The sequence below is a fragment of the Talpa occidentalis genome, unplaced genomic scaffold (genome assembly GCF_014898055.3).
Source record: "Talpa occidentalis isolate TD23 unplaced genomic scaffold, MPIMG_talOcc4v2.1 talOcc4.13, whole genome shotgun sequence".
NCBI lineage: Eukaryota > Metazoa > Chordata > Mammalia > Eulipotyphla > Talpidae > Talpa > Talpa occidentalis.
In genome coordinates this window covers 78649618-78665371 of record NW_023601322.1, presented here as the reverse complement: position 1 = coordinate 78665371, position 15754 = coordinate 78649618, and the positions used below count along the sequence as shown (strand labels likewise).

The 15754-nt window shown below is 42.2% G+C and overlaps 1 protein-coding gene and 1 long non-coding RNA gene across 3 annotated transcripts in view; one reads left to right on the top strand and one right to left on the bottom strand.

The window, feature by feature from the left end:
• Positions 1 to 7689, bottom strand: part of MARCHF3 (membrane associated ring-CH-type finger 3) — a 139514-nt gene extending 131825 nt beyond the window's left edge. Inside the window, exon 1 of one of the 2 annotated variants that reach the window (XM_054694474.1) lies at positions 7540 to 7689. The gene's annotated coding sequence lies outside the window, so the exon portion shown is untranslated. The remainder of the gene's footprint in view (positions 1 to 7539) is intronic. The other variant, XM_037509428.2, reaches the window with a different exon arrangement.
• Positions 7690 to 7995: 306 nt separating this feature from the next.
• LOC119243525 (uncharacterized) lies at positions 7996 to 15029 on the top strand. The gene is made up of 3 exons (XR_005124738.2): positions 7996 to 8279; positions 12864 to 13005; positions 14947 to 15029. It is a non-coding gene; the product is annotated as an uncharacterized LOC119243525 (long non-coding RNA).
• The last annotated feature ends 725 nt before the right edge of the window (positions 15030 to 15754 follow it).

Genomic DNA, 15754 nt, shown 5'->3' with positions numbered 1-15754 from the left:
GAACATCTAAATACTTTTAAAATGTTATCACTCAATTTTCTAATGATTTCTGTTTTCTTGGCAAATAATGAGGAGAGCGTGCCTAAGTTAAGTGAGGTTTAATTTTCCAGGTGAGACAGAAAATGAGGGTTCTTGATCTTCTGCAGTCCATTTAAGCCCACTAAGACCTAATATAAAAGGGTTAGCCTAATGGCTCTGGCCTCAGGCAATTGATTATGCTTAACTCGTGTGATCCATAAACTCCATCTAGACACATGGATCCGTATATGACCTCAATAACCTTGATCTGAGGTAAGAGCCCATAGTTACCAAAGCCATCAGACTATATCACAAACATGACAATGTAGGGGGTGCATCCTGAACAGGAGATTTATAAATAAAAAAAACATACGAAGATTAGTCTCAGAAATAAAAATCTGCTGGAATTATTTATTTGTTAAAGCTTTCCTTAATAAGTAACAAGTTCTTCCCTTATGCTGACCTTTGGCAATCAGCAGCTTCCAGGCCCACCACCACTTTTCTCCTCTAAGGGACCCCCAAACTCCCATGACCAAAGTTATCTAGTCATCTGCACTAGATGGTAAAAGGAGCCAAGTTGAGATTTCAAGAGATATGAGTGACACTGTCAAAGACTATGTGGGGCCCATTAGTCAGCTGCTTTTTCAAGAAATGACAGGAGGCATGGAAACTAAAAAAAGAACCAGGGGAGAATGGGGGGAGTTTTGAAGACATCTTTGAAGAAGACAAAAACAGGGAGATGGTGAGAGAAGGTGAGTCAGGAATGAAGCGGAAAGATTTTGAAGATAGAGGGGACAGGAATGGATGAGGTGAGAGTATTATCAAGCACTGAGTCTCATGTTCATGTCCAAGTCTGGTACTAAAATTCAGTTGTTGCTACCGTCCCAACTTTTGGTGACCATAGTTGTTGCGCACATTGTTTTAAGACCCTTTAAGAGTTCACCTGAAATTCCCTGTAGCTTCTAGGACACGGAGAAACATTTCTTGAGCACCAATTTCTGAGAAGCTGCAAGATGAAAGGTGTGGTACCTGCCCTCATCTGGCTCTCCCAGTCTGGAGAGGAAGCTTCTAGAAGGGAAGGACTCTGTAACTGGTAAACACCTGGCTATAGAGGGGCAGGGAGAAGCTTCCCAAATGCATTAATACTTGAATTGCAGTTTGAGTTAGTTAAGCAGAGAAGCAGTCCTAACCAAATCCAATTACTATTTAAGAACTTTTAGTTCATTTCAATTTGTAATGATTACCTGGAAGATCACTCAAGTACTGGGACCTAGCTTTTATCACCACAGATATTGTTAATGATCAATGTTATCATCAATTTTTATATTTTCAATAAATGTATTCATTCTAGTGTCCAGAGATTTAATCTGAAAAAATACTGTATTTTATCTTTGGCTGAGATGGGAATGTGTTCACACTTTTTTCCTATCATGAGGCATCTTCTTGTTCTACTTATTTCATGGCGAAAAGTTTTAAAAGCTTTCAAAAAGATCACATTTTGCTCACTTGAAATATGTGTGTATATTTTAGCATAAAATATACTTGGCAGCTGCTAACATAATTGGATGGCTACGCCTTGCAGAAACTTGATTTCTTTTTAATCAAATTTTTAGAAACATACTGGATTTCTTGCCAGTGCTGCAATAGTGAGCAATAAATACATCATTAGATCAATGGTGGTCTGATGATGGATTACTCAAAAGATAGTTCCAGCCAAGTAGAATAAGCCCAGAAGCCTCCTTGTACAAAGATTAATAAAATATTGTTTAAAATATAGATACTGAATTAATACAACAGGGAAGAAAACACTGCAAAACAGAACAGTCATGGGTTTATAATGTAGCAATATTGATCCAGGGTTTTCCTAAGCACTCCAGAGCAGCCGCATGATTACATATGCCTCTGATTAGACCCAGAGATAAGAAGGAAAAAGTTATAAAAAAAGAAACTAACCAGGGGAAGGCCTACTGCTATAATAAATTATTTAAAGCAAGCAGGGCGAACGGGTTGTGAAGACAATATAAAACAGAATCAATGCCCTGAGAAACCCCAAGCCATCAGCACCTCTATAAATTTCTTACCACCCTGTCTGGCATTTTACTGGAGGTATTTCTTTCTCACCACTTTCCTCACCATTGCACTCCCCATCCCTCCACTTTTTGCCAGTTCAGAGCTTAACATTTGTTTTTCTTCTGTAACCCAAAACTCTGTCTTTCAGTTCTACTTCTGGTATCAGGAGAGTGTCTGTAAGGCCACAGATGAGTACATCTGTCACTTCATTCATCTGGATCTTAAATTTCCCACAGAAAGCATAAGCTGGCAATATCCAGTATGATACACGAATCAGCATGACTTTAACATTATCCTTTTTCATTTTCTTTTTCCTTACTTTTCTTATAGTGAAATCCACAAAGCTAAAACATTGTAAAACTAGTGTGACATTTGTATAGCTCAATGACTATTCTATGTCAGAGGATGCTGTTAGACCCAAATAAGCTAAGTGAAGGTAAGAGTTTGAGGGAATATTTTAGGGGAAAAATAGTAAAAATGGCTAAAATTTAAGTACTAGGAGAGAATGAAAGGACACAGTGACTTGAAAAATGAATTTTTATAAATAGATTTGCCATGGGAATAAGGGTAATGAAAGCAGGGTTAAAAACTTGAAAAGAATTTGTCAAATGAAAGTTAAACACCAAAAGTATGCCATGGTTTAAAAAAAAGAAAAGAAAAGTAAGAATTGTTGCTTAGAAGCTTGCATGACCTGTGGCCCACTTTCAAGAACAGTAACATTCTACTGCAGTTTTTTGAACCAGGCACATATCTGTCCCATTGTATAATGTGAGGCTGTATAATCTTAGAGTTTTAAATTTTTCTAGGTCCATCTAATCAAACATAAGCAACTCTATTTTGCCAGTGTAAAAACATTATTAGCAGTATTACATGACTCAAATACACAAATAATACAGGTCTAAAATATTAGTCCAAAGAATTCTAACTATAGACTTTGCTGTCATTATATTCTGTGGCCTACTGCAAATTATTTGCCATTATGGGTCAAGGTTGTTGGTTATGGTCAGATCATTGAACCAATTAATATATATGGTTAGCTTTATGAAGAAAACTGCTCCAAGGTCACATTCAATATTAAATACTTTTTGAAAAAAAGAGATAAAAAAAGTTGTCAATGACATGAATTAAGTATTACCCTATCATATCACCACAGTGCTACATAAAAACAGGCCAACCTCTGAGTTACTGGTATCATCTTTGAATATGAAAAATAGGATCTAAATAATATTTTTCTTTTGTGGCTGCTGTTTGCCCATCTGTAACAGTGTAGGGGAAAAAACCATCCCACTCAAAGGATTGTTAAGATAAGTGACCTATAAACATGCCTGCCAAGTGCTCCTTAAAACAGAAATTGCTCTGCAATAGTCCCAGTAATGATCCAGTGGCCTGGAACAATCCAAGTTCAGTGTCCCAGCCTATCTACGTCCTTTTGTCGTCAGGGAAGTAAATATTCCCAGCACTCTGACCACTGAGAAGTCATTTTTTTTTTTTTTTTTCAGGATAGTAGAGACAGGGAAGTAGAACAGTTTCTGGTAGATTCTTTCTCTTTTATTTTTTTTTTAAAGATTTATTTATTTATGCATACAAGAGCTAGGGTACAGGCCAGAGGTATGGGGGGTGAGAGGATTCACCAGAGACAGAGTGGGGAACAGAACAGGCAGATTGACCGAAGAACACTGCTGAGGGGAGCAGCAGTGGGCGAGTCTGGAGAGGTCCGCTGCGCCATGTGGGTTTCTCCTTGGCCAGCTTCAGAGGTTGCATCTTAACCCCTTGCACCACCAGGGAGGCCCAATTCTTTCTCTTTTAAACCTCATATAGGAGTCTTAAATTGAGAATTAAGCCAGTATGAAATGGGTGGAAAAAATCCAAATGTTAGTATGAAAACTATAAATAAAAAACCTAGTTGCCAATAATTAATAAATCAAACTTATACAGATTTGAGAGGTAGCAATCAATTCTCAACCCATCCCTCTGTGATGCCTTGAAAACTACCTAACCAAATAACTGAACAAGTCAAAATACTTTGAAGACAGGTTTTGGTATAATGGTGAGCACAGAGGTCTTCCAAAATACTTCTAAGATGACTTTCTGAAAATGAGACTCTCTGGGCCTCTGGATGGGCTGCCTGGGACACTCGAGGTCAAGAAGCCACCACCTCTCTAGAAGATCTTTGATTTCAGATGAGTCTGTACTACTCCTGTGGAGGTTCCAGGCACCAAGCATGGAAGGGCTTTAAAATCAAAGCTTTACTAGTGGCGCAGCGGTTGAGCGCTGGGTTGCAAAACTGCCCGCGGCCTCTGTGGCGCCAGTTCGATCCCTGGCTGCTCCCCGGCCACCAGAGGAGGGTCCCACATGGCGCGCAGACCTCTCCTGCCGCCCGCTGCTCCCCTCAGCAGTGTACTTCGGTCCTCCTGCCTGCTCTGCTCCCCGCTCTGGCTCTGGTGAATTCTCTCGCCCTCCCGCGCTTCTGACTGTACCCAGTGCATGTATAAACAAAAAACAAACAAACAAATAAAATAAATAAATAAAACATGCCTCTATTAAAAATAAAATAAAATAAAATAAAATCAAAGCTTTCCCCTAAGGACTAGATTCTTCTATCCTCCAGGGAGAAAGCCCAACAATGTGAGCTAGGACTAGCAAAGGCATCCCAGGGACTCACGGGCCTAGGGAAGCGTCTTCAATTACTTTGGTTCCCCAGATTTCCTGAGCATTGGGGTTCACCTGAAAAGGGATATCTGAGGAATCTAAAACAATTTTAAACACAAGACAAAAAGTGCTACTGTCTTGGACAGAGTGTTAAAGCATTACCTATAAATTTTACAAGGCCAGTAAATGCCTCCCAGAAAATATGGAACCATTATTTGTTAAATCAACCACAGACTACAATTGTTCTTTTGTATTATAAACACCATACCAATGATTCTTAAAAAACAGTGAGGGGATCGCTAGCATCAGAATCATCTGGGGGTGCATGTTAAAAATACAGATTCCTACACCTTACCCCAGACTCCTAAACTGAATCTCAGAGATCAATCCAGTCCATGAATTAAATTTTAAGAAGCAACCCAGTTGAGTCAGATGATGCATAGCCAGGCAGCGAAATTATTATTTCTAATGTAGTCCATTAGAAACTTAAAGATATTTACAGATTAGGGATTTACAGATTTCCCCCAAAATGTTTTAAGTACCACAAAAATGAAAATAATATTTCTTATGATGGGTTCTTAAGAAACTTTGCAGTTTATTCTGTTGTACATATAATGAACACCATTATTAAAATGTAATTATAAGCATGAAATTACTGGGAAAAAATATCAACTATACTTCTCAAAAAAATACTGCCTTTTCTGTCACCAAAAGTAATTATGCTATTAAAGGAATTTATAGTTTTTTTAAGTATCAGTCACTGGCTGCAGGAACTTATTAAAGCTGTTATACTCCTCTGATGACTCCTCCTTTGAGTCATCAGAATTTTTGTGATAAAGCCTTTTTTATTATTTTAAAATCACAGATTGTGACCACTGCAACTAGTGATTAAGCTGAATATGAATTTATATCCGAGTTATAAATTCCTAAAAACATATTTCATCAGAGTTATGAAGGCAGCCTGAAATCTAGTAGAATAGCCTCTACCACAAAGTTGTTTACGTCTATTAAGGTGTGTGTGTAAAACAATTCAGTTTAAATGCATTTGCTTAAGAAGTAAAAGGAAATAGTTTTAGATATACACGCTACTGCAAAGCAATAAACCAGTGTTGCCTGGTTATGTGACAAGCACCACATTTTTTTCTAGGGTATTTTTTCCCTCCTTTAAACTCCGCCTTCCCAAGCCATGGCTATCATTTCACAAAATGCAGTTTGCATTTCTGAGGAGTTAAACATTCCTTTTCTAACCTTTACCAAACCACAATTTCAGGTTGAATGAAAATAGAACTTGAGAGGTAGGCCGGCTTTGTTTGTAGCATGTTGTTTCTAAGTATTGCCCCCTCCCCACGCTCTACCCTAGCGCTCTGACTGAAGCCTACATGTTATGTTTTAACAGATGGGCCGGCTGGCGGCTGCTGGGCTGTAAAACAGGAACGCGGAATCTGCACCGAGTGGTATTGAACCGAACGCTCGTAAAGTTCACGGACATACACTGACCCAGACAGACCAGCAGATCCACACATACTTACACACACACACACACAGTCATCATACACCCCACAGACTAGAGGGGCATTTCCTCACGCAGGGTAAGTTCAAGGCTGAATTTCCTCCTCCACAAATTTCTATTTCATTCATCTATCAGATTTCATACTCACAAGTGCACACACACACATATGCACATCTACATGTGCACAAAATAGCTGCATATCTCAAAGCTATTTTCACGGATGAAAATATCCTCAAATTCTGTACCCAAGTCTTAACCTGGTGCTCTCAATAAGTTCTCATTCACATCAAATAAGAATCATAAGGAAAAAAAATGCATTCAATTCAATAAGAAAAAAAAATGCATTCAATTTTCCAAAACTACATGTAATAAACCACATTATATGCAATGGTACTCAGAAAAAAACAAACAAACAAAACAAAAAACCCAGCTGCTTTTATCCCTTATCATTGAAAGAGAGCGGGGGGGGAAAAACCCTATCCCAGACCAAGTCACAAATAAACGGCGTCAGGTTTAACCTTGAATCCTCTGTTGTCAGTTCTTGTCACAACTTCATCATTTACACACGCAGGTGCTCAAACAAAACACCAACTGCTCAGCCCAGCCTGGTCGTCCCTTTCACGACTCGCCCCAATTCTCCCGAGCTCCGGCCACTTGGGCTGACAGCAGCAACCCCCGGTCCGAACAACAAAGTCCTTTTGGACACACCTTGCAGGAGGGTGTGTGGGTCCGCTCACCTCTTGAGGGAAGCAATTACTTTACAAACTTTAACATCCGTGCTGTCAGTGCCTTTCCATAACCGCACTGGAGCACTGAAGCTCCTGCCACAGACCCCGCCGGGTGACCCAAGTTCTGCCGCACCACCCCCCCTGGAAGGCGCACCTCGCCGGCTGGGGCTCGGGCTCACCGGCCGCGCCGGCCACAGCGCGGGCTAATTTCTCCGGCACCAGCCGCGAGCCATCCAGGAGCTGCTGTCTGCACACCCCTGGGCACCGAGGCGGCCCCCCGCGCGCGTGCCACGCCGCAGAGGGCCAGGGGACGCGCGCCCGGCCCCACCTAATGAAGGTAATTACCGAACCCCAAGTTCTCGCGGACACCGAGCCGCGTCCCGAGCCGAGTTGCGACGCTTCGGAACAAGAAGTTGGGGAGTGGGTAGATCCCGCCCAGCCCCGACCTCCCCACAGCGGCCACGCTCCGACCGACTGACCGACTCGCCCCCGGACGCGTCCGCCCCCCGCGCCCCCGCAGCCCCACGGGCGCGCAGCAGCCGCTCGCCCCGCGCGGCCACTCACCCTCCGCGCCGCGTCCAGACAGCAAACCCACGGCCCTGCTGCGGGCGCCGAGTCCCAAGTTGCTCCCAACTGGCGGGTGTCCTCGCCTCAGCGCGCCGGGGCACACGGACTCGCCCCGGGTCCTCAGGAGAAGCCCGGCGGCAGCCCGGGCTCAGCAGCCGCCCGGAGCGCGGCAGCAATTCAAGGACCTGCTCGGCAAATGAGGCGAACCCACGGCTGAGGAGACCGGCTCGAAGGGAGGCGGGGCCGGGTGGAGGGGGCGTGGCCATCCCGGGGCCGGCCCCCCCGAGGGGCGGGGCGCCCCACTACCTGTGACTGATTGAATCTGCCGCCAATCGTCGTGGCGCCTGGGCCCCGGCGGGCGCGGGCGTTGCTAGGCGCTCGGCTCCGCCCCAGCGCCACGGTCCAATAGTCCGCGGCCCTGGGCTGGCGGGGAGACGCGCCGGCGGCTGGAAGTTGGCGGCTCTGAGGAGCTCGGGCTGCGGGCGCGCGCCCTGGGGGCAGCTGCGGCGGGACGCCTGCGCCTCAGAAGGGATGTGGCGGTCCAGGGAGGCCCCCGACTGAGAGAAACCGGGGCCCTCGGGATTCCCAGAGCCGCCGCGGGTCGTGCGTAGCGGAGCTAGAAGCCCAGCCGGAGCGCGGCCCGAAACCGGGTGGCAACGCCCCGCGCCCGGCGCACGCCTGAGGCGCACGGCTTGGCTGCTCAGGGAGCGCCAGGAGTCGGAAGAAACCGAAAGAGGGTGAGCCTGGCCCGGGACTTGGAGCTCCGGCGCCGGGGGAAAGGTTCTGAGAGGGTCCCCGGCTCCGCAGACTCCGGCAAAGTTCCTCCCTCGAGCCGTCCTGACCCGTGGCCTGGACGCCAGCGGCCGCGGGGGACCTGACCCGGCGCCTGCGCGCCCTTCTCCACCCGAGGCTCCCGGGGCACCTGCGCCAAGCCCGGGGGCAGAAGGGAGGCTCGACGGCGCGGGGACCCGCGAGACCCTCCCTGCAGCGCGGCTGCTGCGTCCGCAGCGGCGGCTCCTTCCGCTGCTCAGTGCTTTGAGGCCGCTCGCACTCGGGCCGGTCCAGGGTGGTTCCTTCTGTGGTTCGTCTGCCCCATTCTGCGGGCCCTCGCCCCCTTCCCTGCAGAAGGCCCTCACTGGGAGGGAGACACGGAGCTCAGAGGCCTCCGTGGTGACCCTTATGGGTCGGTCCCGGTCTAGTAGCCCCCAGAAGAAGGTTTTGTGGGCTCTGCCCTTCCTGGCGGGCTACTTGTGTTGTTGGTGGGTGACCTCCTCAGACGGATTTTTCCCTGGCTCCAGCACCCACTCATAAGGTTCTGTGGGTATAAAGAGTCAAAAAGCAGATTGGGTGTTGTTTTCCAGACAGGTCTAGAATGTAAACAAGTCCTGACTGTAAACTATGGGTGGGGCTGCATCTGCCTTAGGTAGTCACCCAACCCATGTTAGCAAAATGAACGTTGTTATGTTAGGAACTGGTCAAACTTCCTAGTACTCTGACACTCACCTTCACCACAAACCATAGTCTCACTCAGATCCCTGACATCCTAAAGGTTTTAGGCACCTAGTCAGCTTATCATGTGTGAGGGATTATGGAGTTCACAGATGTTATTTCAATAACTGCGTAGCCCCTGTAAGGGCCAGCATCATAGCTCACCCCCCCATGAACAAGTTGTGAGGATGGTCACTAGCAAGAAGGAAGGTTAATGTCCCATGACTGAAAAGGCCTGAGATGTCCCCTCCAGCAGCTGCAGCTCTGAGGTGAGCTTTGGCCTGAACTGAATTTCAAATTGTGTCTCCTCATCTCCCTTTCTCAATGGGGAGAAGTCTCTGTAAGATAGCCTGTCTGTAAGACAGGCTGTCAGACAAGACAATCAGGGTCTGGGTAGTCAGTAGTTCCTGAAAAATACATCAGTGTTGGAGAAATTGCATGTATTCAAGCCTTTCCTCATGTAAGGAGCCAAAGGACTGATAGGTAAGGAGACTACTCTTTGGATTCAGTTCTAACAGTTGCTTAGCATGGTGCTGAGTGGCTTAGAAGAATAGCCTTCTAATTCTTAGAAGAATTAGATGTAGACCATGTCTCTCTCCAGGTCAGGTCTCTCCCCAGGTCAGGATGATGGGATAAGAGGAGATATAATTCCTTAGATTCTTTTTTTTTCCTACCCCTAGGTGAAACTAAAAAAAATTGCCAACAATTTTTATCATATAAGTACCTTATGAAGGTTTTACACAGATTCTAGTAATTATTTTAAAAATCATCTTGATAATAGGAGTCAAACACTGTTGACTGTACTTGCTGTAGTATTTGTTAGGTGATGAAAAAAAAGAAAGTGCAAAATTTCCTTTCATTTCAAGTAAATTAGAATTAAACAAGTGACTTCCATGTTCTGATTTCTAAAGTTTTCTCTTTGTTTCATACAGACATGGATCCTTGGACAAGTAACAGCCATTCCTTACAGAATAGATGTCATGGCAGAGATGGGGCACATTTAAACAACACTCATATTCCCATACCATCTTCTGTTGTAATTGGTATTTGACAACATCTTATCACTCAGACACAGACTGACTCCTTTAATTGCCAGACCACCTAACTATCTTTTAAGTTTGGACCATCCCGTATTCTACAAGGGAAAACAACAAGTACTACTCGTCTAAGAACTCATTGTAGTGCAGGATGTGAAAACAAAATAGAAAACCATGGAAATCCAGATATGGAAGTCACTTGTTTAGTTCTAATCTATTTTATAAAAGCAAATTTTCTCTTAAAGTGATAAGGAAGTTTGGGAATGAGAAGATTGAGGTGAGTAATCAAAACAAGGCTGGTCACTTTGTAGATGGTGAGCAAATTTCCATCAGGTTTTCATCCATCTCTGACAGTGAAACAATATTTGGAACCTTCTAAATCTCAGTGGGATGTGACTGATAGGAGCCTTGGGTTCTAATGTGAGCAGCTGCTTTGGTGAGTGTTCCTGGCAGTCACTTAACCTCTGTTTACCCTTGCTTCCCCTGCCATAAAACAGCAGTAGCAGAATCATCCCATTATGTTTAGCTGCTTAAGGGGGACACCATGACAATAGTTACAAAGTACTAGAAATGCATGGCATTTGTAGCAGTATTGTCAAAAAGGAAAAAATAATGTTCAAATAGGAAAATAGTGTGGTCTGCACATTACCTCTTTACATTTGCAATATTTATTCATTTTAATCTCATTGGATCTTTGGCCTTACATTCTATAAATAGAAATGAAGAAAATGGACCCATCTTTATTGTTTGACTACCAAATGTTTTAGCTTTATTTAAATGAATAGTGAGCTTCCATCTATCCCTTTTCTACCACCTCTCTGAACATATATTCACTTTGAAAATTATTCCAAATTTGAACAAGTTGAGATAAAGACCTTAGCAAGGAAATAAAATCAGAAAAGCACATTGTGATACCAACTATGCTGTAAGCTCATTCTGAGACCTTAGGCAAACCATTAACCTTCCCATATGCCTTAGTTTCCCATTTGTGACACTTCCAAACAATTTCACTGAGTAGGAGATAACTAATGATAAGACACTTTGAAATATAGATGTATAGACTGCAAGTACTTAGGTGTTTTTGGCAAAATAAATTATGAAAGTTAGTTTGTAAACCACAACTAGGAGATATTTTTGTAACATATTACTGTGACATGTTATGGTCTACCTTGGTGATAATATAACAATGATATGCATTTGAATGAAAGCACAGCTACCCCATGTAAGAGCTATTTTGCCTCAGGTCCAACCAAGTAAAAATGTGATAACAGAGGTGAATCTAGAGGGGAAGCTCCTGTTCCACATATACCTAGGATTTCCTCAAACCTACTCCAGCAGAAAAACTACACTTCTTAAAAATGGGTGTTACTGTGTGAATATAAGTCTGATAAAAGACTAGAATGTTCTTAGGGAAAAGGCCTAATATGAACAGTCCTGATGGACAAATTGGTCAAAAGTCCACAAGGAGAGATAAAACATACTCTTAATTTTAAATTTTCTGAGGAATGAAAGAGTCATTTGGAAAGGAAGAGTCATATGCTCAGGGAGGAAAAATAGATTGCTAACTTCAGTCAAAGAATGAGAACAGTGGGGAGTTAGAAGAAACAAGACAAAGAATATGGACTTTGAAAACACTATAGAGTGAGAGTTGGATTTTTTCCTTTGCTTCTTGACTCTGAGACAAGGGCAAAGTGCTCAAGATGGTCGGACAAGTTGCTTAGCTTCTCTGAGCCAAAGGGCTTAGGATACAGTGATTAGGTTTTTCTCATTGACTTATTATGAATTCGAACAAGAAGCTCTGTGTTAAGTCCTAAAGGCTGAGCTCATAGTGGGCCCTCTAATGATAATAACAGTACCTCATATTTATGGAGTACTTACTATGTGCTGTGCATTGTTCCAAGCCTTTTCATCTGATGACTTCCTTGATCCTCACAGCCACCCTGTGATGTTGCTGCTATCTTTTTCTCAGAGTATCTGTCTACTTGGAAGTACTATTCTAGGAATAATATCCTGCTATGCATTATAAGTCAAAAGTGTCTTTTTATAGCACTGGAGATATTCTAAGAAAATTTATTTTCTATAGGCAATCTCTTTCTTGAACATATTGAGAAAGAAAATAGCATTTTAAAGTAGCTTTGCCTGACTTTGATATGGAAAGGGCTAATTTAACCTTTCTTAGAACCTAGGAAATCAAACTGCAGTCATCACTTAAAACACATATAACAAAGCGAGTGAGGGATTCACAGTAAGGTACAAAAAGGGCCATAGAAAGCAAACCGTGCTTCAAAATCACAGATCACTTTCCAGGGCTCAGATTATAAACTAGAAAATCTGAACTTCTAAACAGTGTGCTCATCATATGATTTTGGATTTAATAGATATGAGTTCCCTTGAGGCAGCAATATGGGAATAACTGGCCAGCCAAAGAAGGAAAAATGGATTATCCTTCGGAAATGAATTGTATCATTAGGTATTATGAATAACCCAAATTATGACAGATTCACATATAAGTATGCCAGGGAAAAGTAGCCGTGAGCTATAATACACACAATCATTTATTACCCAAGAGAATTTAGGTGCTAATGTGGATGGTATTGCATCTGTGAAATTCTGAATCCCACAAAGGATTCCAAGATATGAAGCCAAATAAAACATAATACAGAGAGAAATGATTTTGATTGTGTAACATTTATATGTAGCATTTCATTTTACATTTTCAAATTGGTTTTCAGTCATTGGTTTATTCTTCACAGCACACCTGGGGAGTATACCCATGCTGTTATCCTCTGTTCACAGCTGAGGCAACTGAGACTGAAAGAGGCAAAGTGTTTTGCCGAAGAGCACAACAGGGGCAGGTGGAGAAATCCTGCATTCATTCAATCATGAGTCTATTCAGCGCCTACTCTTGGCAAGGCACCTTGGTCTGTGGTACACAGAGGTGGGTATTATATACATGGCTTCTGCTTTGCAGGAGTTTGTGGTCTCCTGGGGAGTAAGCAGTTTGTGGATTATGTCTCCAAGAGTACTCTAAATAGCAAAGACCAAGGTTTAGAGGAGGAGGGAACTCCCTTAAAATTCCTAGAGATGGTAAATTGAGGCCCTTTAAGAGATGAATAGAATTTTGGCAAAGGAGGGTCATGGGTAATGGGAATGACAGAGACATGAAGTGGGGCAAATTCAAGATGTATTATCAAATATCTGACAGTGTAGTTATGGAGCAAGGGCTAGAGTGGCAAGAAGCAGATTTTCCAGGACACTGAATGCCAAGCTGAAATATATAAATTTTTGCCTGTAAGCAATGGGGATTGGAGTCATCTCTGAATTTTCCCATTCATTTATTTTTCTGACATGTACTGTGTGCTAATATATGCTTCATCTATCGGTGTTTTCTCCTACAATGACTTACCTAACTACAACATTCTATCGAAATACATATTGTTATTCCTCCTCAAATGTATGAAAAACTAGCACATCTAGAGACTCAGAGTTGCTTACAATCATGTAATTAATAACTAAGAGATGTGGAATTCCCCAGCAGGACATTTGACTTATTCATGGCTACTTACGGAAAGAGTGAGTTCAGATTCTGGGCAGTATACTTAGGATACCCACCTAATATTTCCTCACCATAGTTAAGTAAATAATTGAAAAATGAAAATAACTCCTTAACCTATAGGGTACTTAATGTCTATAGTGAGCTCCAGGTTAAAAAAAAAAAAGAGGGGAGGGAGTGTTTTCTATTTTTTTCTGCCCTGTAATTAACAACAAATGGTATGTATTTTGATAACTTTAGTCTTGTATTTTTAATATAGTCTGATCTCAGTTTAGTCTTTCCACTACAATAGAAGCTCTGTCTCTGGAGTTAGGGCTTGGTCAATTCAGTTCCTAATCTTTTCACTTCAGTGTGCAACCTAGCCCATTTCTCTTAGTGCCCTGTGAAGTTTCCACCTCATCTTGGATTTTTTACCCATCAAGAAATAGCTTTTTCTCTCCAGATACAAGCTGCTAATTAGCATTTTTACTGTTTAATCATCAGGATTAAAATACAAATGAGAAAAGTATTATTAACCAAAAATATTTAGAAAGAAACAGATTGCTTATTTAAATCTTCCTATAAAGAAATGAAGAGATGCGTTAAGGAGGTGGGTGGGTAGTTAAGTGACAGAAATTGAAACTGAAAATTTTAACATCTGTTAAATAGGTTGCTTCTCATTGATCTGGTTTTGTGAAAGCATTTGTTTGAAAATCCCTGACACTGATTAGTCAGGAAAGTATTCTAGAGCAAATATCTACCACAAGTGACAGTCCAGTGCTGATCTGCTTGAATACAAATGGAAAGCTATCAAAATGGGGCATTTCAGAACTCTAAATCCAATGCACGGCATTCTTGTTTCTCAGCCCCCTAATGCCCTGTTTGGCTTTGTCCAGATTGTATTTTATGATCCAAGTCGTAGAGATATATGAGTAAATGCTCGATTGTTTCTCCACATTTGGGTGCATTTTTTTTTTTAAAAAAAACCTTAATAAGTTGGAAGAAAATAAAGTTGACATATAAAGTTAATATGATTAAATTTCATTTAAGATCTTAAGAAATTGTGGATCCCCTATGAAAGATGTAGAAAACAAGCACTAGACCAGAAAATTGTGCCTGATTTCTTCTCTCTTAAAATGCCATGACTTTTTCTTTGATTTCAAGGAGGGCAGTGACCTGGGAAGCTATGGCCTGTGTTTCATTGAGTGAAGTAACAAAACTAATCCATGATGTCTTAATTTCTAGACCTATTAGTAGGGATGCTTATCTTGGGGTACAGAAAAAAAAGAACTTTGAAAGACTCAGGAAATCATATGACTAATTATAACCATTTGCATCTCTTTACAGAGGAAAAACATGCAAACACTTCTGGGGATTTTCCATGTTGATGGAAGAAAGTGTTCAGGATACTTAAGTGAATCCCATTGCAGGCATGTATTAGCATTAATTTTCCTAACTATTAAAATGAAACCTATGTGGCTTTTTCTTCACTTAAGATGTTCAGGGCTCCCTTGCCCCTCTCTGACTTGGTTCCACCGGCCTGGAAGTCCCACTTTATTTCTGTTCCTTTTCTCCTCAATAAACTTTTCCTCTCTCTAAACAACAACAAAAAACATGTTCAGCAAAAATGATGAGACACTCAAAGATTATTGAGGTAGAAAATTGCTGGAATTAACTTTATTTAAAAAGCAATAACTGCATAGTACATAATTTCCCCAATGAAAGAAGCTCCATACACTGAGGATCTTTTCACAGGAGTGTCTGAATTTTGATCAAAGTCTAGTAGGGTATTGTTGCAGGTAGAAAAATGTGTGGGAAGTTAAGTGACATTTTAACTTGGTGTCTGCCAAAGGTCAGTGTCAGAGTCCCAGGAGAATCATGTTGGCTGACCAAATCCCATGAGTCTCTGTAGGAAAGTTGTTCGTTTTGTCTTGACATGGGGCCCTAAGGTCATTGAACGATAGCAACCCTGTAAGTATCTTATAAGACTCTTGGTAGCTCCCATACTGTGTACTACAGTATTATCCACAGACATTAGTACTCAATACATATTTGCAAAATATGGTTTGATTTTCAGTAGGTCCTGAGCTTAATCAAGCAGACAGCTACCTTTGGGAATTCAGTCTAAACCTTCAGAAGCCCAAATAGGAAAGGG